At 35.9% G+C, this 17,740-nt stretch overlaps 1 protein-coding gene across 4 annotated transcripts in view; it reads left to right on the forward strand.

Annotated features, from left to right (window-relative positions):
- The window catches only part of GRID2 (glutamate ionotropic receptor delta type subunit 2), a 1,475,972-nt gene that overhangs the window by 751,941 nt on the left and 706,291 nt on the right, over window positions 1-17,740 (forward strand). The window lies entirely within an intron of this gene.

A 17,740-nucleotide genomic window follows, 5' to 3' on the forward strand; every position in this document is an offset into this window, starting at 1 on the left:
CGGCAGTTACATTTAGCTCTAAATATGCAGAGACCTTTTGGGCTTTTGGCAACCAGAGTCGCGTTAAACTTGGTGGGTCGATTTCAGCCAAAAGTCTGTGGCACTCTCTGCAGGCACACTCTTTTGTCTCCAGGACGGAAATCCTTATTTTTGTTACTTAATTCATATTATTTAGGGATCACAGAACGAAGACCAAGAGACTGAAATAAATAAAATAAACAAAAGGGAAATTAAAAATAGTTGGCTCATCAGTAAAAGTAAGGATTGGACACAAATCTGAAATTCACTGATAGTATTATCTAGTTACGTAGTAAACTCTACCTCTGGAGTCAACATGCTGAGTATGCCTTGGTCAATTTTACTCCGGTCAGATTATCTATGGTTTTTATAACTTTAAATGGCATTCTTATGACCTCTGCTCAAACATAACTTGAAATAATGAATTTTTAAACCCTAAATCTTTCTTTAAGGGAGGAAAAACTTTTAATTAGTCCTATCGAAATAGTCCTATAAAGTAAAGAACAGAAAAGTGATTTTTGGTGAAAGTATTTTCATAACATTAAAGTGATAATTTTACTCTTTAATTTTAAATGTCCATGAGGAAAGAAAATCTTGTTTCCAAGTTCTACATGGATTACAGTTAGGAAATTCTTATAAGAGAAGACATATTTATTATTGATGAGATAAGTGTTTTTGAAAATGTACACTAAATTCATAGTCACACAGAATCATTTACATACATTTGAAATTCCTCATTCTCTTTTCCTTTGTTTTCATTTGAGGAAATAAGATGCTATAATCACGGTATATGACTGGGTCCTCTGTTAGAAGCAAGGTTTGTTTTAAGAATAACAAAAAATATTTTATTCCTTTACTCTGATGATAAACTTGCTTTTGACTTATTATTTAATTTAATAATTTATGAAAAATTACCTTGCTTGTATCATTAAAATTATTTCCAGTAATACTCTTGTTTAATGAAAGAAAATTTCCCTTTGATACTTACAATAAATCTTGCTAGTCAAGAACTGGGCTGGAGTCCAAAGTAAACATCAAGTTATCCAAATACGTTGTACCTTGAGGAGGGCTCATGTATTTACATATCCATTCATCAATGTCATCATTTTAAGTTCAAACATTGGTATTATACTTGATTTTTATCTTGGTTATTAGGAATTGTTTTCATTAGGGGATGAATTAAGCATCATCTCTGGATGGAATCAGGCAGCCTGCTGGAGCCAAATGTTATTGAAGATGTATTTTGCTTAGAAAAATATTCTTAACAAAAAGATTAGGCTTCTATGTCCAGTTAATTAGAGAAACACCTTTTTCAAAAGCAGTTAATGATTAAAGGCATAGTAAAAAAGTCTGCTTAAAATTCCCTAACAAAGAATAGTCATGTCTTTAATTCTGAGTAAATGGATGAAAAGAGAAAAAAATGTGGAAACTTGATTTGAATGGATTGATTCAAGACAGTTTTAAAAAGGAAGTATTGAGCTTTTAAATATGTGTCATTCAGGAAGTGTGCGTTGCTCGCTTGCTTAATGCAATGCAAAATATGAACTAAAAAGTTTTACAGAATGCAGTCTTAGCCTTTAAGAAGCTTACAATTAACAAAAGAGGTAAAATATTTGTATGACTCTCTTAGTAGAGAAAATAGTGCAAGTGTCATGAATGATGCAAATTGAATGCTAGTGGTGTGTAATGAAGGAAGTGTCTAATTTCAGCAGCAGTGATCAAAGAAGGCTTTATGGGTAGACTTGGATCTTGATTGTTGCCTCTCAAAATCCTACCTAACTTTCACAGTATGTGAGAGACGGCCAATCCAATACAGAGAAAGTGTGAATAAGTCTTGCAGCAATAAAAATATTAAAAATAATATCTCTGAGCATTTTTATTTGCCAAGCACTAGAATAAGTATTTTACACCATATCATTTAATCTTCTCAACAGCTCTATGAAGTAGGTAATACTATTATCACAGTTTTACAAATAGGAAAACAGAAACAAGTGATGAGTAACTTGTTCACAAAACATCGCTAAGAAGTGTCAGAGCTGCGATTTAAAGTCTGACCAGAGCCTATACTCCTAACCATGTGTAATGAGTATAAAGAGATTGCAGTGAACTTTCACCCAAGAATATAATAACAAGGGCTAATCTTAGAGAGACCTTTATTATATCCAGGCTTTGTTCTAAGTGCCTTACATGTGTCATCTCATTTAATCCTCACAACCACTGAGGGAGATGATGATGATGATTTGACAAATGAAAAAACTGAGGTAGTAAGAGGTCAAGTAACTCAAAAGTAAGTTGAGAAGCCTGAATTCAAACGCTGATAGTCTCATCCATAGTCCTTGCTGTCAACCACTAGAGTATTTCGATGCTATAGCAATAACAATAAGATTAATTTCTGACAAACTGTGAAATAAAAAGTTTACAAATGAAGTGTATAGAATCATCTTTATTAAACAGAGACAATGGCTTCAAGCCTGCAGATCTTCAACATATTAACATCATTTGAGGAAAAATACTGTATGTCAATTCGGATGGTTTGGTTATCGTTGGAAGCATGGAAACAGGACAGCCATTGGGCCAAAGTAGGTTGACCCATCAGCAGAAATAGCCTCTTGCCTACACAATAACTATTGTCCCTTTTAAAGTGCCAATAACATGCCAAATTTATTTGAGAGAGCAATACCTCCAGTTGAAAAATTACATTGCCAGGATCTACAAGTTAGCCTGCATCAATTTCATGATTACTGGCAGAAAATACCATGCTCCAGGATTATAGAGAGAGGACTTTAATACTCATGGCACAGCAAGAAGCATGAGCCTCACATTAATATCTGTTTCTCTTGGCCTCAAGTCCCACAAGGCTGTGTGGAGCCACTCAGGTGGATGCTGTGGATGCAGTGGTGGGCTGGTATGACAGCTAAGGAACCCTGGCTTAGGGAACCTGTATCTTTTAAAATGGGCTTCTAGTAAACCTGTTCAATATGTGTCCTCGAAGGAGACATTATTTTTCGTGTAAATAAGTCTCTCCTCTTCTCTGGGGAGAGATTCTGCTTGCAAAATGTGCAGTAAGACAAGAGACCTATGGAGAGTTGTCTCCCCAAAATATTTACTCTGTGTTTCTACAACATTGTTGACTTCTAGCAAATCTCTCCATGAATATGCCAGTCCTAAGACCACTCTGGTGAATCTGACTGACAGAGTTTGGGATCAAATCTATTTAATTTATCTCCTCTGCATTTATTTAAGGATAGTATAAATAAGACTTTAATGAGCAGGATGATCTCAACCATCCCCACCAGGCTCCTGGACTTAGCCAGCTGAACAAATTGAACCATCAAGAGTCTACTTTAAAAAGTTAGAGAGCTTTCTTCTTAAATTTCAGCATAAACTTTTCTACTTGGCCAGAGGCATTAATCCAGGTACAATAGGATTTATTTGTAATTGCAAAGACTCCACCTTTCTCACAAGGACAAAGTCTGTAGTCTATAACCATCTTGCCCAGTGAGTTGAGGCTGACCTGAATGACTTCCAAGGCTGAAGTGGTGCCACTGATCACTTCAGTGAAATTCAGGGGAAAATTTCTAATTGGACAACTCCTATCACAGGGAAAACTACCTGCAGGACACACATAACTAACAAGGCAGATATTGCTGCACGTGGCTCCCCAAAATAAATAAGGGTAGCCTCACTTTAGCAGATCTCGACAGAGTAGTACACTATCTGCTGCTGGTATTTACTTAAACACTTGAAGGTCTCTTATGGCCACCCCTAGTGTGCAACTCATGTGTTTTTGGGAGGGAGGTCACCTCTACGCGAGAACTATAGTCCCAGAAGTTCACATGATGTCCCTGGTTGCGGGAGGGGTAAGAGTGAAGGGAATGGTTAGTTGCAATTGCTGGGACCCCGTTAAGTGAGACACACATCAATAGGGCCTCCAATATGACCTCCTTGCCAGCTGGTAGTGCTAAGAGTTCTCAATTTATATAGAATGTGTGAGTCCAGTTTTTGTTGAGGAGGATCAGCCTGAGGGAAATTGGTGCAATCTGTCATTATTGTCTGTTCCAGGGGTCAGCAATCTGCTGTTGGGCCTGATACTTCTTCTTGTAAATAGACTTTTATTGGAACACAGCATGTTCATTTATTTGCATATTGTCTACGTCTGCTTTTGATCTGCAATGGCAGAGCTGAGCAGTTGCAACAGAAACAACATAACCCATAAGCCTAAAATATTACTATCTAGCCCTTTAAGAAATTATTTAGCAATCCCTGTTCTATCGCTTCAGTCTAGTGACTTTCTCACCACCCTATGTAATGAGTGAGAATAGGGGTAGAGAAAGTATTTGGAGACATCAACAGGTGTTTTGCAGGAGGAGTGCATCCCCTGCTGTTTCCAGTAGACTTTTTGGTAGATTAAGGGAATAGTGATCCAATGGTGAGTACAGCCCTCTGGTGAGGAAGAGCAGATCCAGCAGTCAGTCACATTTAAGGCACTTGGACCAGTTTGAAAGGTCTGCACCAGGGAGCTTTCTTTCATGAAGAAAACTCCAAGAGCTGTTCTGAAAGACAGAGTTCATTAGTGTCCATCCCTTCTCTCCATTTCTAGGAGTCTAAGGAGGACTTCTCCTGTGGTGTTGGAGTTGTTGCTCTCCTTCCAGCTCCAGAAATTGGTGTCCCATGCCAATGGCTGTAACTTTATCTTTTTCTCCATTAGCTCTTATTTGCACCTTTCATCAGGAATGGTTAGGTGCAGGAGGGACAAGGACATTTTTTATAAAAATTACAGAGACCAACTGTGCCCCCTACTTTGGCCTGCATGGCCATTATAGGAGGACTTGACAAACAGTGTACTCACAAAATGCTCATTATCCTTATGATCCAGAATCATGCCAACCCAACAAGAGGCTCCAGGCGGCAGAAATAGAATTAAATCCAAATCCCCCTAAGCTCTGTGTAGGCCAGGCTGCCGCCCAGGTTGGTCTGGGGACACATAAAGAAGCCTGCTGCCCAGGGAAGACATCAACCTGCTGAGCCTCAAGCACAATAACTACAAAAACAACAACAACAACAAAAAACTATGCCTATATTTTAAAAAAAAGAAAGGCCTAAATAGCAAGAAACTAAACTTTCACCTTCAGAGTATGGCAAAATAAGACTGTATTAAACCCAAAGTAGAAGAAAGAAAATAATAAAAAATAAGAGTGGAAATTAATGAAATAGAGAACAGATAAGGAAACAGATAAGGAAAACTAATAGTCTAAAATTAATTCTTTGTAAAGATTAATAAAATTGATAAACCCGTGGCAAAACTAATCACTATATTTAAAAAAACAACAGGAAACAAAATGTATTAATATCAGGAATAAAAGAGAAGTATCACTACAGATCCTGCTCACAAAACAGTATTGTACTAGAAGTCCTACCCACTGAAATAAAGCAAGGAATAAAAACTAATATGCATAGAGTTTGGAGAAGAAGATGTAAAAATGTCTCTATTTGTTAATACACTATTATATACATAGAAAATCCTATAGAATCTCCATAAAAAATCTACTAAAACTTTCAAGTTAATTTAGTAAGTTTACAGCATAAAAGATGAATATATGAAAATAATTATATATCTCTATAACAGCAGTAAAAAATTGGAAAGTGAAATAAACAGAAATGTGAAAACATCGAATGGCTTGGAATGAATCTACAAAATTTTGCAACTCATTTACACTGGAAACTACAAAACTTGACCAAGAATAATTAAAGAAGACCTAAATAATGGAGAGATATATGTTCATGGTTTAGAAAATGTGGTATTGTGAAGCTGTTCATTCTCCATAAACTGATTTATAGATTCAAGGCAATCCCTATCAAAACCTCACAGGCTTTTTTGAAGAAATTGATCAGCTGATTCTGAAATTTATAAGGAATGTCTAAAGATCTTATATAGTCACAACAATATTGAAAAAAAATAAAATTGGATTAAATGCTTTACCTAATTTCAAGGCTTATTTCATATTGGCCTAGGAGTGACAAACAAATCACAATAAGGTTCAGAAATCGACCCATTCATACACATGACCAACATGCCAAGCCAATTCAGTGGGGGAATGTTCTTAACCGATAGTATTGAAACAACTGAGTGTCTGTATGAAAAGAAAGAAAAAAGAAAAGAAAAACCTTGACTCCTATCTCATGCTATACAAAAATTAATTCAAGATTCATCATAGACCTAAACTAAAAGCTAGAATTATAAGTCTTTTAGAAGAAAACGTAAGGGAATATCTTTGTGACTCTGGGGTATATAGAGATTTCTTAGACACATCAAAAAGAACTAATCAAAAAAGCAAACAATAATTTGGACTTCATCAAAATTAAACATTTCTGCTCATTAACAGATACCATTAAGAAAATAAATAGGCAAACTACAAACTGGGGAGTAAATTCCAGTACATGTATCTGAAAAACTTATATAAATGCATAGGATATGTAAAGAGCTCAGAGAATTAAAGCAAACAAACAAAACTCCTACAAAGCAACAATGTGAGACCAACAAAAATACACAATCAAAAATGGGCAAACGGCTTATGCAGACAATTAATATAAGAAGATATATAAATGGCGAATAAACACAAGAAGTCCTCAATATTTCTAGTCCATAGGTAAATGCAAGATACCGATTTGTACCCTCTAGGTTGGCTGAAGGCCATCACTGCATGTAGGCAAGAATGTGGCACAACTGGAACTCTCATATTTTCCTGGTTGGATGTAAAAATGAACAACCACTTTGGAAAGTTGATTGGATATAAAAAAGTACAACCGCTTTGGGACCAGCCTGGTGGCACAATGGTTAAGTTCAGCGCACTCTGCTTCGGCAGCCCAGGGTTCACAGGTTCAGTTCTGGGACACTGACCTACACCACTTGTCAAGCCATGCTGTGGTGGCATCCCACGTACAAAATAGAGAAAGATCAGCACAGGTGTTAGCTCAGTGCCACTCTTCCTCAAGCAAAAAGAGGAAGATTGGCGACAGGTGTTAGCTCAGGGCCAATCTTCCTCACACACACACACACACACACAAAAATGTACAACCACTTTGAAAGTTGTTTGGCAGTTTGTTACAAAGTTGAATTACACCTACCGTATGACTTCCCCGTTTCACTCCCAGGTATTTTCCAAGAAAAATGAGAATGTATATCAACACAAATTCCTATATAAGAATGTTTATATCAGCATTACTCATTATGTCCAAAACTAGAAACAACCCAAATGTCCATCATTTTGAAAATGGTTAAAAGAATTGTAATATATCCATACAATGGAATACTGTTCAGCAGTAAGAAGGAATGAACCACTGAAATATGCAACAATGTTATTTTGAGTGAAAGAAGCCTGAAATAAAGAGTACATGCTGTATTATTCCATTTATATCAAGTCCAGTAACATACAACTCTAATCGTGGTGATACAGATCAGAAAGTGGTTGCATCTGTGGATCAGGAGTGGATTGTGTGGAAAAGGACACGGTAATCTTCTGTGGGAATAAAATATTTAATATCTTGTTTTGAGTGGTAGTTACAGCGGAATACAATAAACACTCTGAACTACACATGTAAGGTCTGTTTATTTTATTGTATGTAAATTGTATCTTAATAAAAAATTAAAAGACAGAACAACCCATCATATATTTGATGACAAAAAAAGTAAAAAAAAAAAAAAAGCAAAAGGGAAAAAATCAATTTGCATATCAGAATTTTAAACAAAATGGTATAATTGAGTCATGATCACTTAGAGATTATGGAGTCATAGACAAAAGGTTAGAATTGAATGTAGTGGACGCCCAGAACCCAAATTTGGTAGTAGATCAGAATGACTAGAAGAGCTTTTTAATTATCACGATACCTGGGTCATAGCCAAGACCCCCGGAATCAGAATTTTGGCAAGGTAGGCACCAGCAACTTATGTATTTTAACACACCCCAAGTGATTCTGTACAGCCAGCTTTGTTCCCTGATGAGGCATTTGGAAACAAGAAATTTCAGCAGGTCTCTCTTCAGCATCTTTGATTGGTAGCATTGTTTCCCCTACCAGAATACTCCAAGGGAGAGAGAAACTATATTTGAAGGATCCTGTTTCACATTTGGACATTGGACATTTCTATGTCAAAAACTTGTAAAAAAGTTTTTCTTTAAATGATCCATTTTTTTGGAATAACATAAAATAAGTAATCTTTTTGCTTATAATCATTTATCAGTAAGTAAAGAAAATGACTATACCGTCCTTAGTCTTCTGCTGCCTAAGTACTGTGAGCAATTTCCCATTTCCAATGTGATGTGCTTTTCAGATATTTCATCTTTCTAAATGCTTTATCCCTGTCTATTCTAGTTTTTCAATATGTCTGTATCTGATCTGACACATTGACTGTTTACACAATATGCCACATACTATCTTATTGCCTTAGAGAGAGAGATGAGACCTTTACCTCTTGTTAGTAAAATAAAAAACACTTGTACCTGTGTTTTCTCATAGTTTCTGCTTTTTTTAAATTTTATGTTAAATCTTTATTGTATCTCTCATTATATTGACCTACCCTTAGAATTTTACATCACCCTCAATTTACTTAGCTTTCAACCAAACTCAGAAAGAAAGTTTGGTCAAGTAGGTGGAATATGATATCCATGAAGGCACATTAACAGCAGTTGGCAGTAGTCCAGGAAGGCTAACTATCAAAGAGATCTAAGGAAGGAATTAGTTGAATGTACCAGCCAATTCCAGAATCAAAGAACTGACAACACACAGAAACCAGAAAGTTAGAGGAGTAAGTGGTTCTTAAAGTAGAATAAAAGCAGATTATTTTAATGAGAGGATTCTGTTCTGAAGTGTTGATGAGAGAAAAGTTGAATTTCAGGGCCGGGAAGACTGAATAGAACTGATTTACTAGAGTGACATAAGCAATAAGTTTGAAGTACTCTTCATCAAATGAGCTACTTGAGTTCTTTAATTTCATTTTGCCTAAAACCATATTGGTCCCACAGCCTAATACTGGGTTGGATCTATTGGTAGATCTATTAGATGGATCTAGTTATGGATACTAGAGGATCATATGACGACAGGGATCTAAGCAGCTTTTTAACGGTAGTGACATAGAGACATGAACTTGCTGAAATTTAGTTAGATACCCTCTTACCGTATTTTCATTTCTACTTCAGTTCACGCATGTATTGGCTTCATTCTTAGGCAAGACAGACAGCACTGGCGACTCCAAGCATATCCTTACAGATTATTATACAAAAGAAACATCTTTTCCCTTCTTTGCCCATATATCAAATACCATACATACGGATATATGTCCATATATCAAATCTCAGGGCCTGTTTAGGTTCTTTGCTAATCCCTGAAACAAATAATTTGGTCAGGGACATGGCAGGCTCTCAGTCACCAGCCTGACTTACGTGATGAACCTCTGGGTGGAGGGTAAACGTATGTGGACATGTGTGCTTCCCTTTCCAGTTTGAAGGAAACTTTGCTTCTAAGAAAAAAATTATTTAAATAATAATTAGATTATTTAAATTAGATTAATTTGATTTTAAATTTTGGTTTAATATTATTAAATTGAATTATATTAGTATTAAATTTTAAAATTATATTTGTCTTTAAAATTCAACATTTAAAATTGCTTTTAAAACATACACTTTTTAAGTTTAGTTTGAATTTGCTTTTTTTGGTTTGTTTTGTTCAGCTTAAACCTTTTTATGCTCTTAACCTTTCTGACATTTTCCTTATAGTTTCAGGATAGTATTTTCTCTTTCACAACAAAATTTTTGGCCATATGTAAATCTCTACCATAATTTGTTAAACTAAGTATTTCTGAAAATCAGAGACCTAAAAGTGAATAATAAGTGTTGATAAAATATCTTAGCATGGAAATGACTAAATCAAATATATACTTAAGTACTTCCTTTAAGTACCTCAGTATATCACCCTTCCCTTACAAATAAATTGCCATATGGTGGGCCCCATTGAAATGAACATTGGGTGATGATCCTTGTGAATGCATTCCTAGGAATCACAACATTTATTCCATGCAGTCTTGGTGTAGGTTTAATCAAGGTCCATACAATGGACACATTCCTCTTAATTGATTGCAAAGGTTTATAATTACCCTGAGAGTGTTTCAAATGTCTGATGACTATAATATTATTAACTGTCTCTCTAGACAGTCTTAAAGCTGTTTATTACTCATTTGGCCACTTTCCAGCTTTCAATTCTCTCATTTACTTCAGTGTGCATCAGTAAGCATATAATTAATCCAAGCATGTGATTGAACTATTTTCTTTGCATTAGTACATATTATGTCAGGTAGCTAAAAATGATATATTCTAATAGTTTGGATTTGTTCATCAATAAAATGTCCTTAATATATATTGATCAGCATTACAGTAAAGATAACTCTCATATGTTATCATGAAACACTATGATCTAATGCTAAAATCACAAGTTCTTATCAAATAGAAAATCTCAGTGATGGCCCACTGTTGCCAGATATGTCACCTCAAAATCTAATACAGCATATTATTATCTTTATTTTCTAAATACACTACAAATAGCAAGGAAATACTCAATAAGGCTCAAATTCCTTTTGAAGTAAATGTTCTTTGAAACAAAATTTTTTAAATCACTCAATGGTTAAAAGTCTTATGTTCTCAGAAAACAAGGCATTTATAGAGTATGCTTTGCTATTCATATGCTGAGAAAATCCCATTCAGCTCAATGATATATCTCATGTATCCAGCAGTATGACATATTCCTTTTTAGCTAAAAAAAGTCACAAAATTCTAAATGTTACTTTTAAAGCTTGGCATTCTGTCATGGTTTCAGAAATACCAAGATTGGCTGAATGCAATACTGAAGTCTCCTGCTCCAAGTGAGGTCTTAGATGCATTAAGTGATCAAAATTATTAAATGTGCCTAATCTACTCAAATGAGGGAGAGTCACGGGTAGAGGAAAAAAGTCAGATTTACAAAGGCTTAGTGACAAATCTTTTTTCCTACCACATTCAATATTTTAAAGGTGATATTTGAATACGATGATCAGACTGGGAATTACTCTTTGATATATTCCAGAAAATGCCACTAAATTTAGTTAAATTGCAACTACAGTTTGGAAAACGAGGAGTATTGTAAGATTCCTCTATCTGCAGTAGGGTCTGTGTCATCCTCAGAGGGTGTAGATGACAATCTCTTTGAGGGCAGAGATTGCTTTTATCTTGCTCAACATTCTCTTCCAAGTACCTCTCACAGTGGTTGGCACATAGTAAGCAGAAACTTGATTCCAAAAAGTATCTATCTGGATGCTGACCACTGGTTTGCAATGAACAATAGGATGTCATTTCTGGTTTGGAGGTCAATTTAGAAACGTGTTTATACATTAGATTCTAATATAGCCTGGGATTTTTCTACCCTAATCTACTTTCATGTAAACCATTTTTAATATAGAGATTAAATTTAATCTTACTTTAATGGTCTTAATAAGGTCATTATTTTACACAATTTAATAAGCAAAATAATTGAGCTTCAATCAGCTTTCTCCAACTTCTTGGAGAGTTGTTGTGGGAGGTGGTCTCAATAGGTGATACAATTCAAATATCAGAGAAATTGATGGTTGCTAGAATATCAAGGTCTGAGGATGTTACCTGGATCAACTTTTTAGATCATGATTTTCTTTTGTTTTCCATTTTTCCATAGAAAAAGGCAGCAGAAGAAAATTAAGAACAAATGGAACTTTTGACTGGGTTAATAAAGTCCTGATAATGAAAATGAACATTGCTTGGAAATTTGCAGTTTACAAACTGCTTTAGTATTTCACACACCCTATTTCTTTTTATCAGAACAACCCAATAATTAGGTTAGATAATTTTCTTTTTGCATCGATGAGGTGTGGTTAGTTGCTACTTATCTTATGCTTCCATCCCTTGTTCCATTTCTTTTATTGGCATTAATCACATTAAAACATAATTATCTAAGTTGTCATCCCCTCCACTAAACTGGGCATACCTAAAAATAGGAGCTCTGCCTTCACCTTCATCACCAAATGATCAGATTTTTGTCACAAGGCTTTGTATTAGTCAATACCCTTTCTCTTACAAGTGACAGAAGCTTGTTTCAAACTAAGTAAGCAAAAAAATTTTTTTGATTGACTCATGTAGTTGGGAAGTCTATGGAACAGCTGTCTTGCCTCTGTTTCACTTCACATATTGGCTTCATTCTCAGTTAGGTTCTCTCTAGACACACTAGCTCTTGCAATCCCAAAGCTACATCATTACAACTTCTGATACAAAAGAGAGATCATTTCTTTTTCGTTATTCATATATTAAATTTCAATCCCTATTTGAGTCCTGTGACTATCCCTGAACTCATTACTTAGGCCAAGAACATGGAGATCTCAAATTGACCATCCTGGGACACCTGACCATCCAGTAAGAGAATGTAGAAGACAGTAAAATGTGGAACACTGGGGATGGGTCCAGGATGGTTTCTTGAATGAAAAATGAGGTCTTGCTATTTGAATAAAAGAGAAGAAATACTGGGAAGGTAAAAACAACAGACATCAACTGTAAAATTGGTTCCAAGTTAACAGGGCTGTATGGGTAGCAAAGTAAGGATCCAAACCTGGTTTTCTGACATGGTGTGTAGTGTGTTTTCCCCTAGATAAAAGGTGTTTCAAATGATGAAATGAGTTATAAGGGCTTTTCATGTCAAATTCCCTTGGAAACCAAAGCAATAACTTTTTTTTTTTTTTTTTGTGAGGAAGATCAGCCCTGAGCTAACATCCGTGCTAAATCCTCCTCTTTTTGCTGAGGAAGACCGGCTCTGAGCTAACATCTATTGCCAATCCTCCTCCTTTTTCTTCCCCCCCAAAGCCCCAGTAGATAGTTGTATGTCATAGTTGCACATCCTGCTAGTTGCTGTATGTGGGATGCGGCCTCAACATGGCCAGAGAAGCGGTGCGTCGGTGCGTGCCCGGGATCCTAACCCGGGCCACCAGTAGCGGAGCACGCGCACTTAACCGCTAAGCCACGGGGCTGGCCCCAAAGCAATAACTTTTGACTCCATAAATGCAAGGAATATTCCCCAATGCATTCTGTCCTGTGCCACCCAAATCCCCCTTCTCAACAAAAGCACTTATTCTCAGCAGCTGACTGTCCTCCCCAGGAATTGCCCTCAGCTGAGGAGAGCCACCAAACCAAAGTCCATGCAAGATTATGGTGCCTCCTTCCACCAGCCCTAACTTGGGATAACTCTGAAGGCCGACCCACTTCAGAGGGCTGGGCAGGCCTCTGTGGAGACTGCATCACAGCTCTCCCTCTGCTGACTCTTAACTCACTTCCCTTGTTTCACCGTTGTTATTCCTGAGAACAGTCCCTAATAAATTCTTTGTTCTCCCATGTCCATCTCAGAGTCAACTTCCCTGGGAGCCCGATCTTCTATAGCTTAGTAGGTTTTTTCTGGACCTGAAAGTCAACTAGAGTTTGACTAAATCATAACTGAAAACAATTAAAGGTTATTGGGAAAGGTCTTTATGTTTGTTATGTTTCTTAATATTTTTATTTAAAATGTTCCTCTATTTAAATAAAACGTGATACATACTACTAGTTAACATGTGAATATCGATACTTTACCCTCTTATATAGTATGGAAAGAAAAAAATCATTAAGAGCAATGACAATATGCTAATCCAGGTTTTCTAATAACTACCCTGGGAAGCAAGCAGATCAGACTGCAAGACCATAATCTAGGCAATACATGGAATGTTTTGGATATGTACATTTACCAGAGAGAGAGAGAATCCATAATCTTCATGATTTTCTCAAGGGAGTCTGTAATACAAAGAAGATTAAGAAATTGGAGCATTGGTTCCCAAACTTTCTTAAGAATCATCAGGTGGGAAAATCTCTGTGCTTTGTCATTAGAGTTTCAGATTCCATAGGAATGGAGTGAGGCTCAGATTGGGGTGAGGCGCAAAATCTTTCTTTTCAATAAGTTCTCCAAATGATTCCAAAATAAAATTCAGTGGACCACAATTTGAAAAATGCCAATCTAAGGACTAAAGTATACTTCTACATTAGTTTTCTATTGCTGATGTAACAAATGACCATAAATTTAGAGGCTTAAACAACACAAATTCTTATTTTATATTTCCATAGGTCAGAAGTCTGACATGGGATCTTAATGGGCTAAAATCAAAATATCTGCAAGGCTGTGTTCCTTTCTGGAGGTTCTTGGAGAGAACCTTCCTTGCTTTTTCCAGCTTCTCAAGACCATCCACTTTTCTTCTCTCCAGGTCCCCTTCCCCCATGTTCAAAGCCAGCAATGTTGCATCTCTCTGAAGTTTCCCAAAAGTCAACTCATTCTTCAGAGTAAGATTTCCTTTTGACTCTCCTTTTCTGCCTCCTTTCAATTTTAAGGTCACTGTGATTATACTAGACCCACCCAAATAATATGAGATATCTCCCCATCTTAAGGTGAGGTGATTAACAACCTTAATGCCATTTGGAGCATTAATTCCTCTTTGCTAGGTAATATTCACAGATTCCAGAGATTAGGACTTGGGCATCTTTGGAAGGTCATTATTCTGCCAACCACAAGTTCCTTTAGAGTGCCCAGGAAAAAAGACTTTTTTTTCTTTTAACCTTATGTTTAATAAATCAGTTAATGAGCCTTCTATCACTTGCTGTTATATAATTATCTGGTCAGTAGAACTAATAATCACTGGGAACTACTGAACTGAAACTATTCTTTAAATTTCTGTTATCAATGAATAGCACCCAGTCACACCCACAGGCCTGGAAGCTCCTTCAGATCAGGCACCATGTGTTGTCTTTTTTATTTTCATTTCCTGCAAGCAAATAGGCATACAGATAATGTAGCTGAATAATTGTGATGGTTGATTATGTTCATAAATTAACAAAACCAAATGCCCACTCTCTCTATTAATGACTCTTTTCCACAGAGCAGCTCCTAGACAGCATGATTCAGATTCTTCGACACATCAAACTTACCAATTGTACATATCATGAGTGTTTGGTGCTATTCTCAAACAAGCAAAGCCATTATTATTTAATTCCTGCAATCCAAGAGTCTAAAATATTATGCTTATTTTAGGTAGCTAGCCATCAGTAAATTTTAAGTAATTCTGCCCTATTGGTGGGGGGAGAGGTAGTCTCTTAACAATTAATTATGTACTATTATTAACAATGACAGCAACTTCCATGTGTTAGACCCTACACTGGATTTTGCACACATACACAAATACACACATTCCCTCACCAATCTAATTTTTGAAGACATCTGTAAAATAAATACTTCTTCATTTACAGTATCTAGGCAGTGATAACCAGAATTCCAGACTAAGGAAGCAGAGGGATAATAGCAATCTTTTATCACATCACTTTTCTGGCTAAATACCAATATACATATTACTTAATTTCTGGTCAAAAATAAAAGCTAAAAAATGTTGTACTGTTCTAAATCATTACAAGCTCAATTTGAATCGCACTATCAACAAGTCACTCTCAGACTTAGACTGCTTTTCACCCTGCACACATACCCCGTCGTGCACTTAGTCACATCCTCTACTTTAAACTTTCAATAGATTAAAACTGTATTTAGAATAAAATCCAAACCTCTTTCTGCATCTCACCAGGGTACCCATAATTGGGCCCTCCCTCTACCTACAGCTTCCCCTAACCCTGCTCTCGTCCTCACTAGCTTGGCTGCAGCCACACTGGACTCCTTTAGGTACTTCAGACACAAGCTCTTTGCTGCCCTGGGGTATTTTTCCATGCCGTTGTCTTCTCTTCCTATCTCTTTGCCTGGGTAATGTCTCCTCATCCTTTAGATCACAGTGTAAATACCAGTTTTCTTGAGTATTCTAACTAAAACAGATCCTCGTCGCCACCCTGCCATTATCTACCAGAGCATCCTTATTGTTTCCTCCCAAGCACTTAGTGTGATTTGTATGTATTAGTTTGCTTGCTTGTTTATTGTCTGTCTCAGTGTGGGGATGTACATTCACTGCCGTATGCCTTGCACACAGCATTGTGTCCCATATTCAATAAATATTTTTTGGAACAATTTTTTTCTCAAACTTAAGGTATGAAATTGCACTGGTATATTTCTGTGAACAGATTTCCTAGAACATGAATGATCTAGAACCTTATGCTCTGGTCACGTTGTGTTTTCTGAGCATCTTTATTTATTGCAATATATTTTTCGTTTTATTTGTCTTATGTTTAGATGCACATTTAAGGTATTCAAACTAAAGAAACAACAACTAAAGAAACATTCACAATTCAAAATCAAGGATCTGCTCTGACATGTATTTTAAAGGCATATTGGGTGGGGGCCAACCTTCTGCATTTTCAATGATTCCCAAGTGATTCTGATTCACACCAAATTTTGAGAATGCCTGCTGGAGTGTATGTGTAGTCCTGTTATATGTCTACATGTATCTGCTCCATTTCACCAGATCTAACCCCTTGCTTAATCCAGGCTTGAGTATTTGATGCCCTTAGGTACTTTCTGAGTTGGGTGTTTGATGAGTACATAATACTTCTTTTATGCCAGCTCTTTTATCTCTTGTTCTACTCTAGATGAAGCCTTGTTCTTTTAAGGTGCTTTGATGCTGACATCCTGGGTTTATAAAATAATTAGGAATAAGGAATATAAGGTATAATTTATACAATTATCTATTCTGAAGAGTTTGAGAGTTTTCAGATCACTGAACATATAACATTTATAGTAATTGTTTTAAAATAAAACTAATAAAAGAAAGCAAAGGTTTTTTTTAATTAATTTGTAACCTTGCAAATATAAACATTTGTTATAAGTAAATGTCGGTTTCCAAATTTGTGGCTATTTTCTTGTTCAAAGGGCTTATATATTGCTTTTGTTAATATATTGAAAAAAAGCCATGAACTAATTATTGCCCTTGAGAGGCAAATTTTACATGATGCAATCATGCACAATTAGGAATTTTGAGATATAGTCCATTCATAAAAAAACAATCTAAAATCCCATTTACTTCTTATTTTTCACAAGTTTTTTCCCTTTAAACGTTTTATGCCATAGACATATACAGAAAAATATAGTGTATTATGTAGTAAAAGCAAACCTGCTATATTAAGATTATATTGTGCCAGGTACATCTTCGAATCATATTTATCAATGTTCAGATCCTTTCTTCAAAAAACAGCCAATGTGGTGCTAGAAAGAAATATTTGTAACATTTCAGACACTTATTTTTCCTTAAACATACATCAAAGTACAAATTTATAAACACTTTATTTGGACTGGAGTTTACACTCCTTATTTAAATGTGAGATGGACACAACTTTTTACTTGCTAATCTTTCACAACTTTGCTTATTTTGGAATGAGTGTGTGAATATTTTGTTGAAATTTGTTTTGCGCACAAAGTACATTCCCCACACTCCTGAAAAGAACACTCTCCTACCGAGTTTGCCAGATTTGAGCTACAGAAGTGGTGCTCATAAAATAGACAAAAATGTGGCCATTTTATTTGTGGTGTAAGTGACCTGAGAACCTCTGAAGACAAACTCTCCAAGACCTCTTTCTGTCCAGATTGTAAATGTCAAGTTTAGTGCTACCGCTGCCTGTTTTAAGAAATGTTAGTAATCTTGATTTAGATTCATCTGCCATTAATGATGTTCATGTTTACC

Source organism: Ceratotherium simum, chromosome 8 (assembly GCF_057802395.1).
Source record: "Ceratotherium simum simum isolate JZ-2026a chromosome 8, ASM5780239v1, whole genome shotgun sequence".
NCBI classification, from domain to species: Eukaryota; Metazoa; Chordata; class Mammalia; order Perissodactyla; family Rhinocerotidae; genus Ceratotherium; species Ceratotherium simum.